Genomic DNA, 9,522 nt, shown 5'->3' on the forward strand with positions numbered 1-9,522 from the left:
CAAAATAGTTGTTGTTGTTGTTGTTGTTGTTGAATTGCACTAGCATTGTATAGTTTGGAACCTGGGTGGCCAAGAGAAAGTGTTGTGGTAGCGTGGCCGAGCGGTCTAAGGTGCTGGATTAAGGCTCCAGTCTCTCCGGAGGCGTGGGTTCAAATCCCACCGCTGCCATATTGTTTTTTTTTCAACCCCACTTCGGTCTTTTGAACTGCTGTAAAAGAAAATATTCCGTTCCATGGAATATTTGCATACACGCAAACATGTCAGCGCCAATGGTGTAGTGGTATCATACAAGATTCCCATTCTTGTGACCTGGGTTCAATTCCCAGTTGGCGCAAGCTGATAAGGCAGCGTTTGTGTTTTCAAACCAATAATTACGTTAAAATTTTACAATTGTAGTAGTTGAATTGCGTTAGCGGCGTATAGTACGAAACCTGGGGGGCAGAAAGCTTGCAATGCGGTAGTGTGGCCGAGCGGTCTAAGGCGCTGGATTTAGGCTCCAGTCTCTCTGGAGGCGTGGGTTCGAATCCCACCGCTGCCATATGGATTTTTTTCACCCCTGCCCCCTTTTCACAAGAAGCAACAGAAGGACTTGTGACTCCCTAGAGACGTAGTAACAAATGCCACGGCATGCTTCTTGGTACACCTATTCTATGGAAGTAAGCTGAAGCATTTGAACTGCTGTTCAATTTTCTTTTTTTTTAACAAATACATCAAGATAATTGTTGTTGTTGTTGTTGTTGTTGTTGTTGAATTGTACTAGCAGTGTATAGTATGGAACCTGGGTGGCTAAGGGTTAGTGTTGTGGTAGTAAGTAAAGCTGAAGCATTGGAACTGCTGTTCATTTTTCTTTTTTTTGCAAATACATCAAAATAGTTGTTGTTGTTGTTGTTGTTGAATTGCACTAGCATTGTATAGTTTGGAACCTGGGTGGCCAAGAGTAAGTGTTGTGGTAGCGTGGCCGAGTGGTCTAAGGCGCTGGATTAAGGCTCCAGTCTCTCCGGAGGCGTGGGTTCAAATCCCACCGCTGCCATATTGTTTTTTTTTCAACCCCACTTCGGTCTTTTGAACTGCTGTAAAAGAAAATATTCCGTTCCATGGAATATTTGCATACACGCAAACATGTCAGCGCCAATGGTGTAGTGGTATCATACAAGATTCCCATTCTTGTGACCTGGGTTCAATTCCCAGTTGGCGCAAGCTGATAAGGCAGCGTTTGTGTTTTCAAACCAATAATTACGTTAACATTTTACAATTGTAGTAGTTGAATTGCGTTAGCGGCGTATAGTACGAAACCTGGGGGGCAGAAAGCTTGCAATGCGGTAGTGTGGCCGAGCGGTCTAAGGCGCTGGATTTAGGCTCCAGTCTCTCTGGAGGCGTGGGTTCGAATCCCACCGCTGCCATATGGATTTTTTTCACCCCTGCCCCCTTTTCACAAGAAGCAACAGAAGGACTTGTGACTCCCTAGAGACGTAGTAACAAATGCCACGGCATGTTTCTTGGTACACCTATTCTATGGAAGTAAGCTGAAGCATTTGAACTGCTGTTCAATTTTCTTTTTTTTTAACAAATACATCAAGATAATTGTTGTTGTTGTTGTTGTTGTTGTTGAATTGTACTAGCAGTGTATAGTATGGAACCTGGGTGGCTAAGGGTTAGTGTTGTGGTAGTAAGTAAAGCTGAAGCATTGGAACTGCTGTTCATTTTTCTTTTTTTTGCAAATACATCAAAATAGTTGTTGGTGTTGTTGTTGAATTGCACTAGCATTGTATAGTTTGGAACCTGGGTGGCCAAGAGTAAGTGTTGTGGTAGCGTGGCCGAGCGGTCTAAGGTGCTGGATTAAGGCTCCAGTCTCTCCGGAGGCGTGGGTTCAAATCCCACCGCTGCCATATTATTTTTTTTTCAACCCCACTTCGGTCTTTTGAACTGCTGTAAAAGAAAATATTCCGTTCCATGGAATATTTGCATACACGCAAACATGTCAGCGCCAATGGTGTAGTGGTATCATACAAGATTCCCATTCTTGTGACCTGGGTTCAATTCCCAGTTGGCGCAAGCTGATAAGGCAGCGTTTGTGTTTTCAAACCAATAATTACGTTAAAATTTTACAATTGTACTAGTTGAATTGCGTTAGCGGCGTATAGTACGAAACCTGGGGGGCAGAAAGCTTGCAATGCGGTAGTGTGGCCGAGCGGTCTAAGGCGCTGGATTTAGGCTCCAGTCTCTCTGGAGGCGTGGGTTCGAATCCCACCGCTGCCATATGGATTTTTTTCACCCCTGCCCCCTTTTCACAAGAAGCAACAGAAGGACTTGTGACTCCCTAGAGACGTAGTAACAAATGCCACGGCATGTTTCTTGGTACACCTATTCTATGGAAGTAAGCTGAAGCATTTGAACTGCTGTTCAATTTTCTTTTTTTTTAACAAATACATCAAGATAATTGTTGTTGTTGTTGTTGTTGTTGAATTGTACTAGCAGTGTATAGTATGGAAACTGGGTGGCTAAGGGTTAGTGTTGTGGTAGTAAGTAAAGCTGAAGCATTGGAACTGCTGTTCATTTTTCTTTTTTTTGCAAATACATCAAAATAGTTGTTGTTGTTGTTGTTCTTGTTGTTGTTGTTGTTGTTGTTGAATTGCACTAGCATTGTATAGTTTGGAACCTGGGTGGCCAAGAGTAAGTGTTGTGGTAGCGTGGCCGAGCGGTCTAAGGCGCTGGATTAAGGCTCCAGTCTCTCCGGAGGCGTGGGTTCAAATCCCACCGCTGCCATATTGTTTTTTTTTCAACCCCACTTCGGTCTTTTGAACTGCTGTAAAAGAAAATATTCCGTTCCATGGAATATTTGCATACACGCAAACATGTCAGCGCCAATGGTGTAGTGGTATCATACAAGATTCCCATTCTTGTGACCTGGGTTCAATTCCCAGTTGGCGCAAGCTGATAAGGCAGCGTTTGTGTTTTCAAACCAATAATTACGTTAAAATTTTACAATTGTAGTAGTTGAATTGCGTTAGCGGCGTATAGTACGAAACCTGGGGGACAGAAAGCTTGCAATGCGGTAGTGTGGCCGAGCGGTCTAAGGCGCTGGATTTAGGCTCCAGTCTCTCTGGAGGCGTGGGTTCGAATCCCACCGCTGCCATATGGATTTTTTTCACCCCTGCCCCCTTTTCACAAGAAGCAACAGAAGGACTTGTGACTCCCTAGAGACGTAGTAACAAATGCCACGGCATGTTTCTTGGTACACCTATTCTATGGAAGTAAGCTGAAGCATTTGAACTGCTGTTCAATTTTCTTTTTTTTTAACAAATACATCAAGATAATTGTTGTTGTTGTTGTTGTTGTTGTTGTTGTTGTTGTTGTTGTTGAATTGTACTAGCAGTGTATAGTATGGAACCTGGGTGGCTAAGGGTTAGTGTTGTGGTAGTAAGTAAAGCTGAAGCATTGGAACTGCTGTTCATTTTTCTTTTTTTTGCAAATACATCAAAATAGTTGTTGTTGTTGTTGTTGAATTGCACTAGCATTGTATAGTTTGGAACCTGGGTGGCCAAGAGTAAGTGTTGTGGTAGCGTGGCCGAGCGGTCTAAGGCGCTGGATTAAGGCTCCAGTCTCTCCGGAGGCGTGGGTTCAAATCCCACCGCTGCCATATTGTTTTTTTTTCAACCCCACTTCGGTCTTTTGAACTGCTGTAAAAGAAAATATTCCGTTCCATGGAATATTTGCATACACGCAAACATGTCAGCGCCAATGGTGTAGTGGTATCATACAAGATTCCCATTCTTGTGACCTGGGTTCAATTCCCAGTTGGCGCAAGCTGATAAGGCAGCGTTTGTGTTTTCAAACCAATAATTACGTTAAAATTTTACAATTGTAGTAGTTGAATTGCGTTAGCGGCGTATAGTACGAAACCTGGGGGGCTGAAAGCTTGCAATGCGGTAGTGTGGCCGAGCGGTCTAAGGCGCTGGATTTAGGCTCCAGTCTCTCTGGAGGCGTGGGTTTGAATCCCACTGCTGCCATATGGATTTTTTTCACCCCTGCCCCCTTTTCACAAGAAGCAACAGAAGGACTTGTGACTCCCTAGAGACGTAGTAACAAATGCCACGGCATGTTTCTTGGTACACCTATTCTATGGAAGTAAGCTGAAGCATTTGAACTGCTGTTCAATTTTCTTTTTTTTTAACAAATACATCAAGATAATTGTTGTTGTTGTTGTTGTTGTTGTTGTTGTTGAATTGTACTAGCAGTGTATAGTATGGAACCTGGGTGGCTAAGGGTTAGTGTTGTGGTAGTAAGTAAAGCTGAAGCATTGGAACTGCTGTTCATTTTTCTTTTTTTTGCAAATACATCAAAATAGTTGTTGTTGTTGTTGTTGTTTTTGTTGTTGAATTGCACTAGCATTGTATAGTTTGGAACCTGGGTGGCCAAGAGTAAGTGTTGTGGTAGCGTGGCCGAGCGGTCTAAGGCGCTGGATTAAGGCTCCAGTCTCTCCGGAGGCGTGGGTTCAAATCCCACCGCTGCCATATTGTTTTTTTTTCAACCCCACTTCGGTCTTTTGAACTGCTGTAAAAGAAAATATTCCGTTCCATGGAATATTTGCATACACGAAAACATGTCAGCGCCAATGGTGTAGTGGTATCATACAAGATTCCCATTCTTGAGACCTGGGTTCAATTCACAGTTGGCGCAAGCTGATAAGGCAGCGTTTGTGTTTTCAAACCAATAATTACGTTAAAATTTTACAATTGTAGTATTTGAATTGCGTTAGCGGCGTATAGTACGAAACCTGGGGGGCAGAAAGCTTGCAATGCGGTAGTGTGGCCGAGCGGTCTAAGGCGCTGGATTTAGGCTCCAGTCTCTCTGGAGGCGTGGGTTCGAATCCCACCGCTGCCATATGGATTTTTTTCACCCCTGCCCCCTTTTCACAAGAAGCAACAGAAGGACTTGTGACTCCCTAGAGACGTAGTAACAAATGCCACGGCATGTTTCTTGGTACACCTATTCTATGGAAGTAAGCTGAAGCATTTGAACTGCTGTTCAATTTTCTTTTTTTTTAACAAATACATCAAGATAATTGTTGTTGTTGTTGTTGTTGTTGTTGAATTGTACTAGCAGTGTATAGTATGGAACCTGGGTGGCTAAGGGTTAGTGTTGTGGTAGTAAGTAAAGCTGAAGCATTGGAACTGCTGTTCATTTTTCTTTTTTTTGCAAATACATCAAAATAGTTGTTGTTGTTGTTGTTGTTGAATTGCACTAGCATTGTATAGTTTGGAACCTGGGTGGCCAAGAGTAAGTGTTGTGGTAGCGTGGCCGAGCGGTCTAAGGCGCTGGATTAAGGCTCCAGTCTCTCCGGAGGCGTGGGTTCAAATCCCACCGCTGCCATATTGTTTTTTTTTCAACCCCACTTCGGTCTTTTGAACTGCTGTAAAAGAAAATGTTCCGTTCCATGGAATATTTGCATACACGCAAACATGTCAGCGCCAATGGTGTAGTGGTATCATACAAGATTCCCATTCTTGTGACCTGGGTTCAATTCCCAGTTGGCGCAAGCTGATAAGGCAGCGTTTGTGTTTTCAAACCAATAATTACGTTAAAATTTTACAATTGTAGTAGTTGAATTGCGTTAGCGGCGTATAGTACGAAACCTGGGGGGCAGAAAGCTTGCAATGCGGTAGTGTGGCCGAGCGGTCTAAGGCGCTGGATTTAGGCTCCAGTCTCTCTGGAGGCGTGGGTTCGAATCCCACCGCTGCCATATGGATTTTTTTCACCCCTGCCCCCTTTTCACAAGAAGCAACAGAAGGACTTGTGACTCCCTAGAGACGTAGTAACAAATGCCACGGCATGTTTCTTGGTCCACCTATTCTATGGAAGTAAGCTGAAGCATTTGAACTGCTGTTCAATTTTCTTTTTTTTTAACAAATACATCAAGATAATTGTTGTTGTTGTTGTTGTTGTTGTTGAATTGTACTAGCAGTGTATAGTATGGAACCTGGGTGGCTAAGGGTTAGTGTTGTGGTAGTAAGTAAAGCTGAAGCATTGGAACTGCTGTTCATTTTTCTTTTTTTTGCAAATACATCAAAATAGTTGTTGTTGTTGTTGTTGTTGAATTGCACTAGCATTGTATAGTTTGGAACCTGGGTGGCCAAGAGTAAGTGTTGTGGTAGCGTGGCCGAGCGGTCTAAGGCGCTGGGTTAAGGCTCCAGTCTCTCCGGAGGCGTGGGTTCAAATCCCACCGCTGCCATATTGTTTTTTTTTCAACCCCACTTCGGTCTTTTGAACTGCTGTAAAAGAAAATATTCCGTTCCATGGAATATTTGCATACACGCAAACATGTCAGCGCCAATGGTGTAGTGGTATCATACAAGATTCCCATTCTTGTGACCTGGGTTCAATTCCCAGTTGGCGCAAGCTGATAAGGCAGCGTTTGTCTTTTCAAACCAATAATTACGTTAAAATTTTACAATTGTACTAGTTGAATTGCGTTAGCGGCGTATAGTACGAAACCTGGGGGGCAGAAAGCTTGCAATGCGGTAGTGTGGCCGAGCGGTCTAAGGCGCTGGATTTAGGCTCCAGTCTCTCTAGAGGCGTGGGTTCGAATCCCACCGCTGCCATATGGATTTTTTTCACCCCTGCCCCCTTTTCACAAGAAGCAACAGAAGGACTTGTGACTCCCTAGAGACGTAGTAACAAATGCCACGGCATGTTTCTTGGTACACCTATTCTATGGAAGTAAGCTGAAGCATTTGAACTGCTGTTCAATTTTCTTTTTTTTTAACAAATACATCAAGATAATTGTTGTTGTTGTTGTTGAATTGTACTAGCAGTGTATAGTATGGAACCTGGGTGGCTAAGGGTTAGTGTTGTGGTAGTAAGTAAAGCTGAAGCATTGGAACTGCTGTTCATTTTTCTTTTTTTTGCAAATACATCAAGATTGTTGTTGTTGTTGTTGTTGAATTGTACTAGCAGTGTATAGTATGGAACCTGGGTGGCTAAGGGTTAGTGTTGTGGTAGTAAGTAAAGCTGAAGCATTGGAACTGCTGTTCATTTTTCTTTTTTTTGCAAATACATCAAGATAATTGTTGTTGTTGTTGTTGTTGTTGTTGTTGTTGTTGAATTGTACTAGCAGTGTATAGTATGGAACCTGGGTGGCTAAGGGTTAGTGTTGTGGTAGTAAGTAAAGCTGAAGCATTGGAACTGCTGTTCATTTTTCTTTTTTTTGCAAATACATCGATAATTGTTGTTGTTGTTGTTGAATTGCACTAGCATTGTATAGTTTGGAACCTGGGTGGCCAAGAGTAAGTGTTGTGGTAGCGTGGCCGAGCGGTCTAAGGCGCAGGATTAAGGCTCCAGGCTCTCCGGAGGCGTGGGTTCAAATCCCACCGCTGCCATATTGTGTTTTTTTCAACCCCACTTCGGTCTTTTGAACTGCTGTAAAAGAAAATGTTCCGTTCCATGGAATATTTGCATACACGCAAACATGTCAGCGCCAATGGTGTAGTGGTATCATACAAGATTCCCATTCTTGTGACCTGGGTTCAATTCCCAGTTGGCGCAAGCTGATAAGGCAGCGTTTGTGTTTTCAAACCAATAATTACGTTAAAATTTTACAATTGTAGTAGTTGAATTGCGTTAGCGGCGTATAGTACGAAACCTGGGGGGCAGAAAGCTTGCAATGCGGTAGTGTGGCCGAGCGGTCTAAGGCGCTGGATTTAGGCTCCAGTCTGTCTGGAGGCGTGGGTTCGAATCCCACCGCTGCCATATGGATTTTTTTCACCCCTGCCCCCTTTTCACAAGAAGCAACAGAAGGACTTGTGACTCCCTAGAGACGTAGTAACAAATGCCACGGCATGTTTCTTGGTACACCTATTCTATGGAAGTAAGCTGAAGCATTTGAACTGCTGTTCAATTTTCTTTTTTTTTAACAAATACATCAAGATAATTGTTGTTGTTGTTGTTGTTGTTGTTGAATTGTACTAGCAGTGTATAGTATGGAACCTGGGTGGCCAAGGGTTAGTGTTGTGGTAGTAAGTAAAGCTGAAGCATTGGAACTGCTGTTCATTTTTCTTTTTTTTGCAAATACATCAAAATAGTTGTTGTTGTTCTTGTTCTTGTTGTTGTTGTTGTTGAATTGCACTAGCATTGTATAGTTTGGAACCTGGGTGGCCAAGAGTAAGTGTTGTGGTAGCGTGGCCGAGCGGTCTAAGGTGCTGGATTAAGGCTCCAGTCTCTCCGGAGGCGTTGGTTCAAATCCCACCGCTGCCATATTGTTTTTTTTTCAACCCCACTTCGGTCTTTTGAACTGCTGTAAAAGAAAATATTCCGTTCCATGGAATATTTGCATACACGCAAACATGTCAGCGCCAATGGTGTAGTGGTATCATACAAGATTCCCATTCTTGTGACCTGGGTTCAATTCCCAGTTGGCGCAAGCTGATAAGGCAGCGTTTGTGTTTTCAAACCAATAATTACGTTAAAATTTTACAATTGTAGTAGTTGAATTGCGTTAGCGGCGTATAGTACGAAACCTGGGGGGCAGAAAGCTTGCAATGCGGTTGTGTGGCCGAGCGGTCTAAGGCGCTGGATTTAGGCTCCAGTCTCTCTGGAGGCGTGGGTTTGAATCCCACCACTGCCATATGGATTTTTTTCACCCCTGCCCCCTTTTCACAAGAAGCAACAGAAGGACTTGTGACTCCCTAGAGACGTAGTAACAAATGCCACGGCATGTTTCTTGGTACACCTATTCTATGGAAGTAAGCTGAAGCATTTGAACTGCTGTTCAATTTTCTTTTTTTTTAACAAATACATCAAGATAATTGTTATAATTGTTGTTGTTGTTGTTGAATTGTACTAGCAGTGTATAGTATGGAACCTGGGTGGCTAAGGGTTAGTGTTGTGGTAGTAAGTAAAGCTGAAGCATTGGAACTGCTGTTCATTTTTCTTTTTTTTGCAAATACATCAAGATAATTGTTGTTGTTGTTGTTGTTGTTGTTAAATTGTACTAGCAGTGTATAGTATGGAACCTGGGTGGTAAGGGTTAGTGTTGTGGTAGTAAGTAAAGTTGAAGCATTGTAACTGCTGTTCATTTTTCTTTTTTTTGCAAATACATCAAGATAATTGTTGTTGTTGTTGTTGAATTGCACTAGCATTGTATAGTTTGGAACCTGGGTGGCCAAGAGCAAGTGTTGTGGTAGCGTGGCCGAGCGGTCTAAGGCGCTGGGTTAAGGCTCCAGTCTCTCCGGAGGCGTGGGTTCAAATCCCACCGCTGCCATATTGTTTTTTTTTCAACCCCACTTCGGTCTTTTGAACTGCTGTAAAAGAAAATATTCCGTTCCATGGAATATTTGCATACACGCAAACATGTCAGCGCCAATGGTGTAGTGGTATCATACAAGATTCCCATTCTTGTGACCTGGGTTCAATTCCCAGTTGGCGCAAGCTGATAAGGCAGCGTTTGTGTTTTCAAACCAATAATTACGTTAAAATTTTACAATTGTAGTAGTTGAATTGCGTTAGCGGCGTATAGTACGAAACCTG

General features: G+C 42.9%; 32 non-coding genes across 32 annotated transcripts; all 32 read left to right on the forward strand.

Annotated features, from left to right (window-relative positions):
• Positions 1-86: 86 nt before the first annotated feature.
• Positions 87-168, forward strand: trnal-aag (transfer RNA leucine (anticodon AAG)). Its single transcript has one exon. It is a non-coding gene; the product is annotated as a tRNA-Leu (tRNA).
• A 95-nt stretch (positions 169-263) lies between these two features.
• On the forward strand, positions 264-334 carry trnag-ccc (transfer RNA glycine (anticodon CCC)). Its single transcript has one exon. It is a non-coding gene; the product is annotated as a tRNA-Gly (tRNA).
• Positions 335-456: 122 nt separating this feature from the next.
• Positions 457-538, forward strand: trnal-uag (transfer RNA leucine (anticodon UAG)). The gene has a single exon. It is a non-coding gene; the product is annotated as a tRNA-Leu (tRNA).
• Positions 539-948: 410 nt separating this feature from the next.
• Positions 949-1,030, forward strand: trnal-aag (transfer RNA leucine (anticodon AAG)). Its single transcript has one exon. It is a non-coding gene; the product is annotated as a tRNA-Leu (tRNA).
• A 95-nt stretch (positions 1,031-1,125) lies between these two features.
• On the forward strand, positions 1,126-1,196 carry trnag-ccc (transfer RNA glycine (anticodon CCC)). Its single transcript has one exon. It is a non-coding gene; the product is annotated as a tRNA-Gly (tRNA).
• A 122-nt stretch (positions 1,197-1,318) lies between these two features.
• Positions 1,319-1,400, forward strand: trnal-uag (transfer RNA leucine (anticodon UAG)). Its single transcript has one exon. It is a non-coding gene; the product is annotated as a tRNA-Leu (tRNA).
• Positions 1,401-1,804: 404 nt separating this feature from the next.
• Positions 1,805-1,886, forward strand: trnal-aag (transfer RNA leucine (anticodon AAG)). Its single transcript has one exon. It is a non-coding gene; the product is annotated as a tRNA-Leu (tRNA).
• A 95-nt stretch (positions 1,887-1,981) lies between these two features.
• On the forward strand, positions 1,982-2,052 carry trnag-ccc (transfer RNA glycine (anticodon CCC)). The gene has a single exon. It is a non-coding gene; the product is annotated as a tRNA-Gly (tRNA).
• Positions 2,053-2,174: 122 nt separating this feature from the next.
• trnal-uag (transfer RNA leucine (anticodon UAG)) lies at positions 2,175-2,256 on the forward strand. Its single transcript has one exon. It is a non-coding gene; the product is annotated as a tRNA-Leu (tRNA).
• A 425-nt stretch (positions 2,257-2,681) lies between these two features.
• On the forward strand, positions 2,682-2,763 carry trnal-aag (transfer RNA leucine (anticodon AAG)). The gene has a single exon. It is a non-coding gene; the product is annotated as a tRNA-Leu (tRNA).
• Positions 2,764-2,858: 95 nt separating this feature from the next.
• On the forward strand, positions 2,859-2,929 carry trnag-ccc (transfer RNA glycine (anticodon CCC)). The gene has a single exon. It is a non-coding gene; the product is annotated as a tRNA-Gly (tRNA).
• Positions 2,930-3,051: 122 nt separating this feature from the next.
• trnal-uag (transfer RNA leucine (anticodon UAG)) lies at positions 3,052-3,133 on the forward strand. The gene has a single exon. It is a non-coding gene; the product is annotated as a tRNA-Leu (tRNA).
• A 422-nt stretch (positions 3,134-3,555) lies between these two features.
• trnal-aag (transfer RNA leucine (anticodon AAG)) lies at positions 3,556-3,637 on the forward strand. The gene has a single exon. It is a non-coding gene; the product is annotated as a tRNA-Leu (tRNA).
• A 95-nt stretch (positions 3,638-3,732) lies between these two features.
• Positions 3,733-3,803, forward strand: trnag-ccc (transfer RNA glycine (anticodon CCC)). The gene has a single exon. It is a non-coding gene; the product is annotated as a tRNA-Gly (tRNA).
• Positions 3,804-3,925: 122 nt separating this feature from the next.
• On the forward strand, positions 3,926-4,007 carry trnal-uag (transfer RNA leucine (anticodon UAG)). The gene has a single exon. It is a non-coding gene; the product is annotated as a tRNA-Leu (tRNA).
• A 422-nt stretch (positions 4,008-4,429) lies between these two features.
• Positions 4,430-4,511, forward strand: trnal-aag (transfer RNA leucine (anticodon AAG)). The gene has a single exon. It is a non-coding gene; the product is annotated as a tRNA-Leu (tRNA).
• A 95-nt stretch (positions 4,512-4,606) lies between these two features.
• Positions 4,607-4,677, forward strand: trnag-ccc (transfer RNA glycine (anticodon CCC)). Its single transcript has one exon. It is a non-coding gene; the product is annotated as a tRNA-Gly (tRNA).
• Positions 4,678-4,799: 122 nt separating this feature from the next.
• trnal-uag (transfer RNA leucine (anticodon UAG)) lies at positions 4,800-4,881 on the forward strand. Its single transcript has one exon. It is a non-coding gene; the product is annotated as a tRNA-Leu (tRNA).
• Positions 4,882-5,288: 407 nt separating this feature from the next.
• Positions 5,289-5,370, forward strand: trnal-aag (transfer RNA leucine (anticodon AAG)). Its single transcript has one exon. It is a non-coding gene; the product is annotated as a tRNA-Leu (tRNA).
• A 95-nt stretch (positions 5,371-5,465) lies between these two features.
• trnag-ccc (transfer RNA glycine (anticodon CCC)) lies at positions 5,466-5,536 on the forward strand. Its single transcript has one exon. It is a non-coding gene; the product is annotated as a tRNA-Gly (tRNA).
• Positions 5,537-5,658: 122 nt separating this feature from the next.
• Positions 5,659-5,740, forward strand: trnal-uag (transfer RNA leucine (anticodon UAG)). The gene has a single exon. It is a non-coding gene; the product is annotated as a tRNA-Leu (tRNA).
• Positions 5,741-6,147: 407 nt separating this feature from the next.
• trnal-aag (transfer RNA leucine (anticodon AAG)) lies at positions 6,148-6,229 on the forward strand. The gene has a single exon. It is a non-coding gene; the product is annotated as a tRNA-Leu (tRNA).
• A 95-nt stretch (positions 6,230-6,324) lies between these two features.
• Positions 6,325-6,395, forward strand: trnag-ccc (transfer RNA glycine (anticodon CCC)). The gene has a single exon. It is a non-coding gene; the product is annotated as a tRNA-Gly (tRNA).
• Positions 6,396-6,517: 122 nt separating this feature from the next.
• On the forward strand, positions 6,518-6,599 carry trnal-uag (transfer RNA leucine (anticodon UAG)). The gene has a single exon. It is a non-coding gene; the product is annotated as a tRNA-Leu (tRNA).
• A 695-nt stretch (positions 6,600-7,294) lies between these two features.
• On the forward strand, positions 7,295-7,376 carry trnal-aag (transfer RNA leucine (anticodon AAG)). Its single transcript has one exon. It is a non-coding gene; the product is annotated as a tRNA-Leu (tRNA).
• Positions 7,377-7,471: 95 nt separating this feature from the next.
• On the forward strand, positions 7,472-7,542 carry trnag-ccc (transfer RNA glycine (anticodon CCC)). Its single transcript has one exon. It is a non-coding gene; the product is annotated as a tRNA-Gly (tRNA).
• Positions 7,543-7,664: 122 nt separating this feature from the next.
• Positions 7,665-7,746, forward strand: trnal-uag (transfer RNA leucine (anticodon UAG)). Its single transcript has one exon. It is a non-coding gene; the product is annotated as a tRNA-Leu (tRNA).
• Positions 7,747-8,168: 422 nt separating this feature from the next.
• Positions 8,169-8,250, forward strand: trnal-aag (transfer RNA leucine (anticodon AAG)). The gene has a single exon. It is a non-coding gene; the product is annotated as a tRNA-Leu (tRNA).
• A 95-nt stretch (positions 8,251-8,345) lies between these two features.
• On the forward strand, positions 8,346-8,416 carry trnag-ccc (transfer RNA glycine (anticodon CCC)). The gene has a single exon. It is a non-coding gene; the product is annotated as a tRNA-Gly (tRNA).
• A 122-nt stretch (positions 8,417-8,538) lies between these two features.
• Positions 8,539-8,620, forward strand: trnal-uag (transfer RNA leucine (anticodon UAG)). Its single transcript has one exon. It is a non-coding gene; the product is annotated as a tRNA-Leu (tRNA).
• Positions 8,621-9,174: 554 nt separating this feature from the next.
• trnal-aag (transfer RNA leucine (anticodon AAG)) lies at positions 9,175-9,256 on the forward strand. The gene has a single exon. It is a non-coding gene; the product is annotated as a tRNA-Leu (tRNA).
• Positions 9,257-9,351: 95 nt separating this feature from the next.
• trnag-ccc (transfer RNA glycine (anticodon CCC)) lies at positions 9,352-9,422 on the forward strand. The gene has a single exon. It is a non-coding gene; the product is annotated as a tRNA-Gly (tRNA).
• The last annotated feature ends 100 nt before the right edge of the window (positions 9,423-9,522 follow it).

The sequence above is a fragment of the Acipenser ruthenus genome, chromosome 50 (assembly GCF_902713425.1).
Source record: "Acipenser ruthenus chromosome 50, fAciRut3.2 maternal haplotype, whole genome shotgun sequence".
Taxonomy (NCBI): Eukaryota; Metazoa; Chordata; class Actinopteri; order Acipenseriformes; family Acipenseridae; genus Acipenser; species Acipenser ruthenus.